The following is a 6,633-nucleotide window of genomic DNA, read 5'->3' as shown; positions in this document are numbered from 1 at the left end:
AACAAAGGAATATCAAACTGAGAAGGAATTATTACCTTAATTCTTAGTGTGGTGTTGCTAGAGAGCGCAATGCAGCTAGGCGGAAGATCCCTGAGCTAGCTCCATATCAAAACCTGCACATAGCAAAGACAAGCGTAATATCATAGCATAAAACCTTGATAAACTAATGCATGAACATATAAAAGATATCTAGTGGCATAAAACTAAGCCACTCATGCGAAAATATATTGAATAAACATATAAACAAGTTATACTACCAACATCAGAGAGTGGACAACACAACCACAGTTCTATATTAATGTAGAAAGAGTGATTATAACCATCAGTTGCATCATGCTTCCCTTACCCCTCCATCTCCTCTCTCTCTCTCCCTTCTTAACCTCTTATGATGCCTTAGTCTAAACTATGTCTGATAGTAAAAAAGGAAATCCTTTCGAATGGTTCAACCTCTTTCACAATGGCCCAAGCCTTGCATATATAACATGTAGGGTTAGGGTTTCCAAGTCCTTCATGAGTTCCATTAGGAAAAAGCAGTGATGTTTCCATGCTTTAGTGCTCTTTCCCATTTGCATAATCCATTAGGAATTAGTAATTCCCCCAAACAAGTTGAGTTCTGATGTTTCCCTGCTTTTATGAGCTGACATAGGAGAGAATATAGGAATATTTTCTCAGTCAATTTGCTCCTTTGACCCATAGAAACTGATGTAGGGTCAGTAATGATGTTCTTGAGGTGAAAAGTAGAGTTACCCTAGGCACTAATGCACCCTTAGGCTTGCTAAGAAGCTTTACAAAACAGGTTGATAGTTTCTAGACAACATTAGCTTGACAACTGGGTCTGTGTACTTGGTCAGTCATTTAGTCATCATGTCTTTGTCCTCTGAGCTGATGAGGAGGTCATTTTCCTGTATAACAAGTATTGTGTTAAGAAATATTCTCATCCTAAGAAGAATTTTGAAATAAAGCCTCACTCAGTATTCTTTAGAGATGGAGCTGCGCAATCGTAGATGGATGTGGTCACTGTCACAAGTGATTGTCTGCCATCCCCTCATCAAACAACTCCACCACTGCAAAGTGATGTGGGAGATCACGCTCACACATCTATTCAACTCTCACATCCTCCCAAAATCACTTCACTTAATTTTCATGTAGATTTTTTTGGGAGTCCATCGAGTTGTCATATGCATTTTGTACCATAACCTCCATCTTCGTATATGGTTGTTCCTCCAGATGATATTGTCTTGTGTTCTTCCATTTTGGACTCTACACTTGTTGTGAATGAGGATCAAGCCACTAATGGAGTTGGTGTTGCATAGCCAATATGCATTATCATTCATGAAGATTATGATAGGGAGCTTGAGCATCAAAAGCCCACGAAGGATGACTCCCTTCGGTCCGAGCCTCCTCTGTTCTTTCCTGATATATTTGGTGAACCTTCCATCCATGATTTCACATGTGTATCTTCATCTACGGATGCACCCATTGTTGATCACTCGTAGGAAACATCGGATGTCAGTCCATCATTCGACAATGGAGAGGATGAATTATTCATTGAAAATCCATCTGATCATTCATCTGCCTTTTCTGGAAACACAAAGGATGAATTTGTTCGCTTCTCATCTACCCCTCTGTTTGATTTATCATATCATGAGGATGCCGATGAAATCTTTGATTTTTCTGATTGTGGCTGTCGTGATCCATTTACTCCCATATTTGATCATGATCATGTTTCTATCACAATTGATTTTTTGAAGCCACCGATTTATGATGATCTAGCTAATGATGAAGTTGAAACCCCCCTAAAGTGTTGAGGTACTTTAGCCCGAGCTGATGGTTATGTCAGGTCCTCACTGTCCTGAGGTTGGTTTCAATTCTGATCAGGAAACTGTTCAATCACCTGAGGCTCCTCATCACTCATTTGTATGTATTGAAGATCAATCCCACACATAGATCATGCTTCCTCCACTCGAACTGCACGATCCCATCACTCATGCTTTGGAGGAATCTTACATTGAAAGCATGTGTGCATGATGCAAGCTGTCTTTGTTTCTTTAGTTTGCTCCCATGTCATAATCAAGAGTATGTGTATGCTTTAAAGCTACACACAGTGTCACACAACACTGTGACAAGTCCATGAACCACATGTCATGCACTTGCACTCACTTATGTCCTGTGGACACTTTGAAACATGAAGTGTGTTTGTCTTCATTGTTACATCTTTCTTGCTTGTTGGTCTACACAACTAGATTGCTCACAGACCAAGCCTTCACCAACACGGATCAACCAAGGTGCCGGTGGCTGCATTGGAAATATCACTTCATGTGATTAGGTCCATGCAACGTTAGCTTAGGAGTAGGAGTAGTTTGTGCTTTTAGTTTGTTTTCTTGCATGTTTGTTTTCTTACTCGCTTTGCTTGTTTGTTTTTTTGCTTGTTTTCTTACTCGCTTCACATTTGCTTCTGCTTCTGCTTTTCTTTGTTGTTTTTTTGCTTGCTTTGTTCGTAGGTTAGTTTCGTATGAAACCATGTATGACTCATGAAATCAGATGGGTAAAGTACAAGAGGCCTTGTGAAGCTATCACTACTTGGTTATCTGTTATCCTGCCTCTATATGAAGAACTTGTTACTTCTAGTCGATGATATGTCGATGGAAAATATGTATTGTTTGAAGTGAACCTTTGTCAAAACACAATGCTTGTGCACTAACTAGTGTCACCTACTGTAGTTAGTTTTTTTTGGGTTAACCCTTGTCAGCTCAGTCAAGTAGAGTAAGTTGAGGGGGAAAACCTTAACAGGCACATCAAAGGTATACAATAAACTACTTCTTTGAAGGAACAACCTCTTCTACTCTCAATAAGTCAGGATCCCTCTTCTGCCTCTGAAATGAATAAGTGCAATGCATAGTTATGAAAAAATGAAAAGTGGAAATAAAAAAATGAATGAAAAATGAATAAGGTGAAAGAACAGAAAGGCTTCTTGTGCAAAGAGGTGATGCAAGTAAATAAGTCAGGGTACTAACCAGGGTTACTGGTAGTGGAGCGATGCTTGTGTTCCTGTGTGACTCCGCCGGGGTATTGTCTAAGCCTGCTAGTAGTGGAACAACAATAGAGATGAAACTAAGAATCTGATGACTATACTGCTTGTGCACCACTATAACCCTCAACCCCAATCGAAACAACTGTGTTTTCTTGTCCTGGAATGTGGGTCAATTGACCAACAGATTGCCAGATGCTACATCTTACGATCAAGCTAGTGTGGAACCAAGATGAGCTGAGAAATGAACAATACTTCTGGGGGTGTTATAATTTCTTTTTACGAACAAGGTCCATTCAAAGAGTTGGAGTTCTACCAGTGTGTCACCAAGTGTTGTAGTAGCTACAACCACCCTCCAAAATTTTTCCTTAGCTTCGTTTTGGAGTCTCCCTACCAAACTTCCATAGCACCATGTCTTACTCTGTGAAGTAGACAAGCTTCAATGATTTTCTTGCAGAAAGACAACCTGTCCATCAAGGCTTGTTGCATTCCCCTCACAAGTTGTTTCTTCAGACTTGATCCAACTGTAAGCTAAACAACTCCCACAAAAAATTGCATAATTCTGGAGGGAAACCAACCTTCCCTCTAGAATTGCGCAATTCTATTTGGAAACCTTCTGGGATCCAGAATTGTGCAAATCTGCAAGTCAGAATTCATCCACAAAATTGTGCAATTCCTCCTAGCATGGCTGCTCAATCCAAGAATTGTGCAAACCTGGGCAGTATTTAGCTACTTTGAGTAGAAATTGTGCAAATATCCTAGGCAGCTAGCCCAGCTTCCTCCCAGAAATGCACATTTTTTCCCAGCAATTGAGCAGGCTCTTGTATGTGCAATCAGGTTGACCAGTTTCACCCGGGACCAAGGAAACCTGACTTGCATGCATGGGATGCTTTTTCCTAGAATAGAAAAAGCAACATGTGAAAAACATCCCTATATTTTAGGGAGCTATTTTTAGCAGTTGAAGGTTACATGCAAATATCATTTTAGAATCTTTCCTCCAAGTGTCACTTTTTCCTAGATTTGTGGCATGCGCATCATGAGCTTCAAAATTATTTATTCGATGCATCAGAGCTCATTTCTCACATTGATCTTGGAGCTCTGACATCCCACTGCACATCCAAGACTCTTTGACACATCCAGCTCAGCTATTCATGGGTAAGTGGTCTCAACTTGTCTTTTGCAACATTTGTATTGCTTTTTGTGTTTTCGCTTGTCTGCGTGTTGCTTTCTTGATTTCTATGAATGTTTGCTATCATTTACATGAACGCAATCTTGTACCAGCACCATTTTTCAATTTTCGTTAGCATCTCACTACTGTCACATGCATGAAACTATTTTGCACGAATGGTCATCGATTCAATGACTCGCTTCACCCATATGCATGTTGTTCGGTTTTCTAAATCATTCATTCATTATTTTCATGCACATCATTTTCTTATGCTTACACTCGGTATCTCCATGCATTCACTTTCACATTTTCTTTCAATTTCCCATCGGCAAGTTTGGGAAGCCTTGGCCCACACTCTACCTCACCGAGACAGCATTGTGGAATCCCCAGAAGGAAGGCTCTATCTTCCTGTCAGGAAATGAAAATTTCTTCCCAGGAGATTTCCTCCAGGAAAAGATTATGCAATTCTAAGGGACAGTGACTGCTGGCCCAGAAAATTGTGCAATGCAGTCATTGAGTCTCCAACCAATGCCAGCTGAAATTGTACATTGCACAATTCCAACAGCTAGTAGGCCAACTTGGATTGCACATTGCACAAATCCAGTAGCCAGTCAGCCTCCATAGATAGCCTAAAGTGCCTGTTGTGAAGTTATGGCAGCCAGTCAGCCAACCTACCAGAACAAATTGCGTAATACTTTCCTATCAATCCCCAAGTATGTTGCATGTCTTTCCTCAAGTTTGCTTTGATTTTCCCTGATAGATTTCTTGCCATGCATTTCGCTTTATCTCTAGATCTAGGAGGTGTTTGTATGCCTCTTTGTAGTTTAGGATCAATGGCCTCCAAGAGAGCAAGATCAAAGGACACTAATGGAAGTGCAACTGGAGCAACAGTTGAGCGAGTGTCCACAAGTCTACCAATCTACAAAGATACCAAGCTAATTTTAGACAAGGAAATCAAGATGAAATGGAAAGAGTTCAACGATGCATTTGGAGGCACATTTGGGGAAGAACTTGAAGACTACCAAATGTATGTGAACATCCACAAGTTCGACTTGTAGCAGATTTCATGCATGTATCCCGTGCTCCCATGCGCGGACATGATACATTGGATTGTCTCACACATTGATCTTGAGATGATGACATTGAGTAGTTTTAGTGGGACAGAGATTGCTACCTTTAAGGCACAAGATTATGATAAGGTGTATCAGATGACGGAGCTCGTGACCATCATGGAGACACCCCTTAGCTTACCTAGTAGCAATGCAAACTCAAGAGATATTTTGAAGAACTGGGTGAAGTATCTGGTTAAATTCAAGATGACACCCAACCAGATCTACAAGATGAAGATACTACGGAAGGCATATCAATACTTGGTCATCTTTGCATGTCAACTGTATGGCCAAGAAAGCACAGAAACCTTCCCAAAGAGTTGAGTGATCGCATTGGGCCAACTGGCTAGAGAGGGCCAAGCATGTAACTTGTCTAGCATGTTGGCTCATCAGTTGAAGGAATAGGTAACAAGGGCTCGAGAGCCACCCAAAGGTATGCACGCAGAGATCTACATGTTCACCTACATCTTGGATGCAATCTATGCCCAATGGGAGTTCCTGGGCTTGAAGTGGGCATGGACATCGACGAAGACTATTGTGAACACTTATTATAAGATTTTGTCTAAATGCATCTTTAGAGGAGTTATCACACGTCTATCAGATCATTTTGTCACCTCGGTTTACAAGATAATATTCGAACAAGATCCACCCTGCATGCTGAAGGCAACAATGGAGGCACTGAGAGACATTGCTAATTGGTATGAATTAATGTTTGGCACCTTCATACGATTGTACAACGTGGAGAAGCCTCTGAATGTTCTACTGAAGTTTTCCTTGGACATACTTGCCATGCAGGAAGTAGCATATCACATCTCGGCAGGATTGACAACTAGGTTGCACCGGAAGAAGAAGGCAACTTGGCCCACTCTTCCACTGTGCATTAGGTTATACGAGATCTGGAGTTTCAAGCATGCAGATGTCAAAGTAGAGCAAATGAAGAAGTATCCATTTGACCTCCGAAGTTACAATCCGTATGACCCGTATTGTCTTGTGAAATATCACTGCGCAAGAGTACAGTTCAATTGGATCCACGAGGCATGTCATTGGGTAGAGGAGGACCAATGGAGATACTATTACAACTCCTCGAGACCTAATGAACCAGTTGACTTCATTGTGGAATGGTTAGCGAAGCAATGTGAAGTAGCATCCTATAGATTACCAGAAGTAACAACAACAACAAAGGTGAAGATACTAGTGCGCGACAAGGGAAAAAGGAAGATTATCGATCACATGGAGGAAGAGAAAAGATGCAAGTTCTGAGCATATCCACTTGTGGAGAAAGGAGCTATGACTATAGAGGCAAAGAGGCAACAATGTGATAATAGAAA

This window comes from Pinus tabuliformis, chromosome 3_2 (genome assembly GCF_031772625.1).
Source record: "Pinus tabuliformis cultivar Carrire ecotype Pingquan chromosome 3_2, CPIR1, whole genome shotgun sequence".
Classification (NCBI taxonomy): Eukaryota; Viridiplantae; Streptophyta; class Pinopsida; order Pinales; family Pinaceae; genus Pinus; species Pinus tabuliformis.
This window is presented reverse-complemented; position numbering follows the sequence as displayed.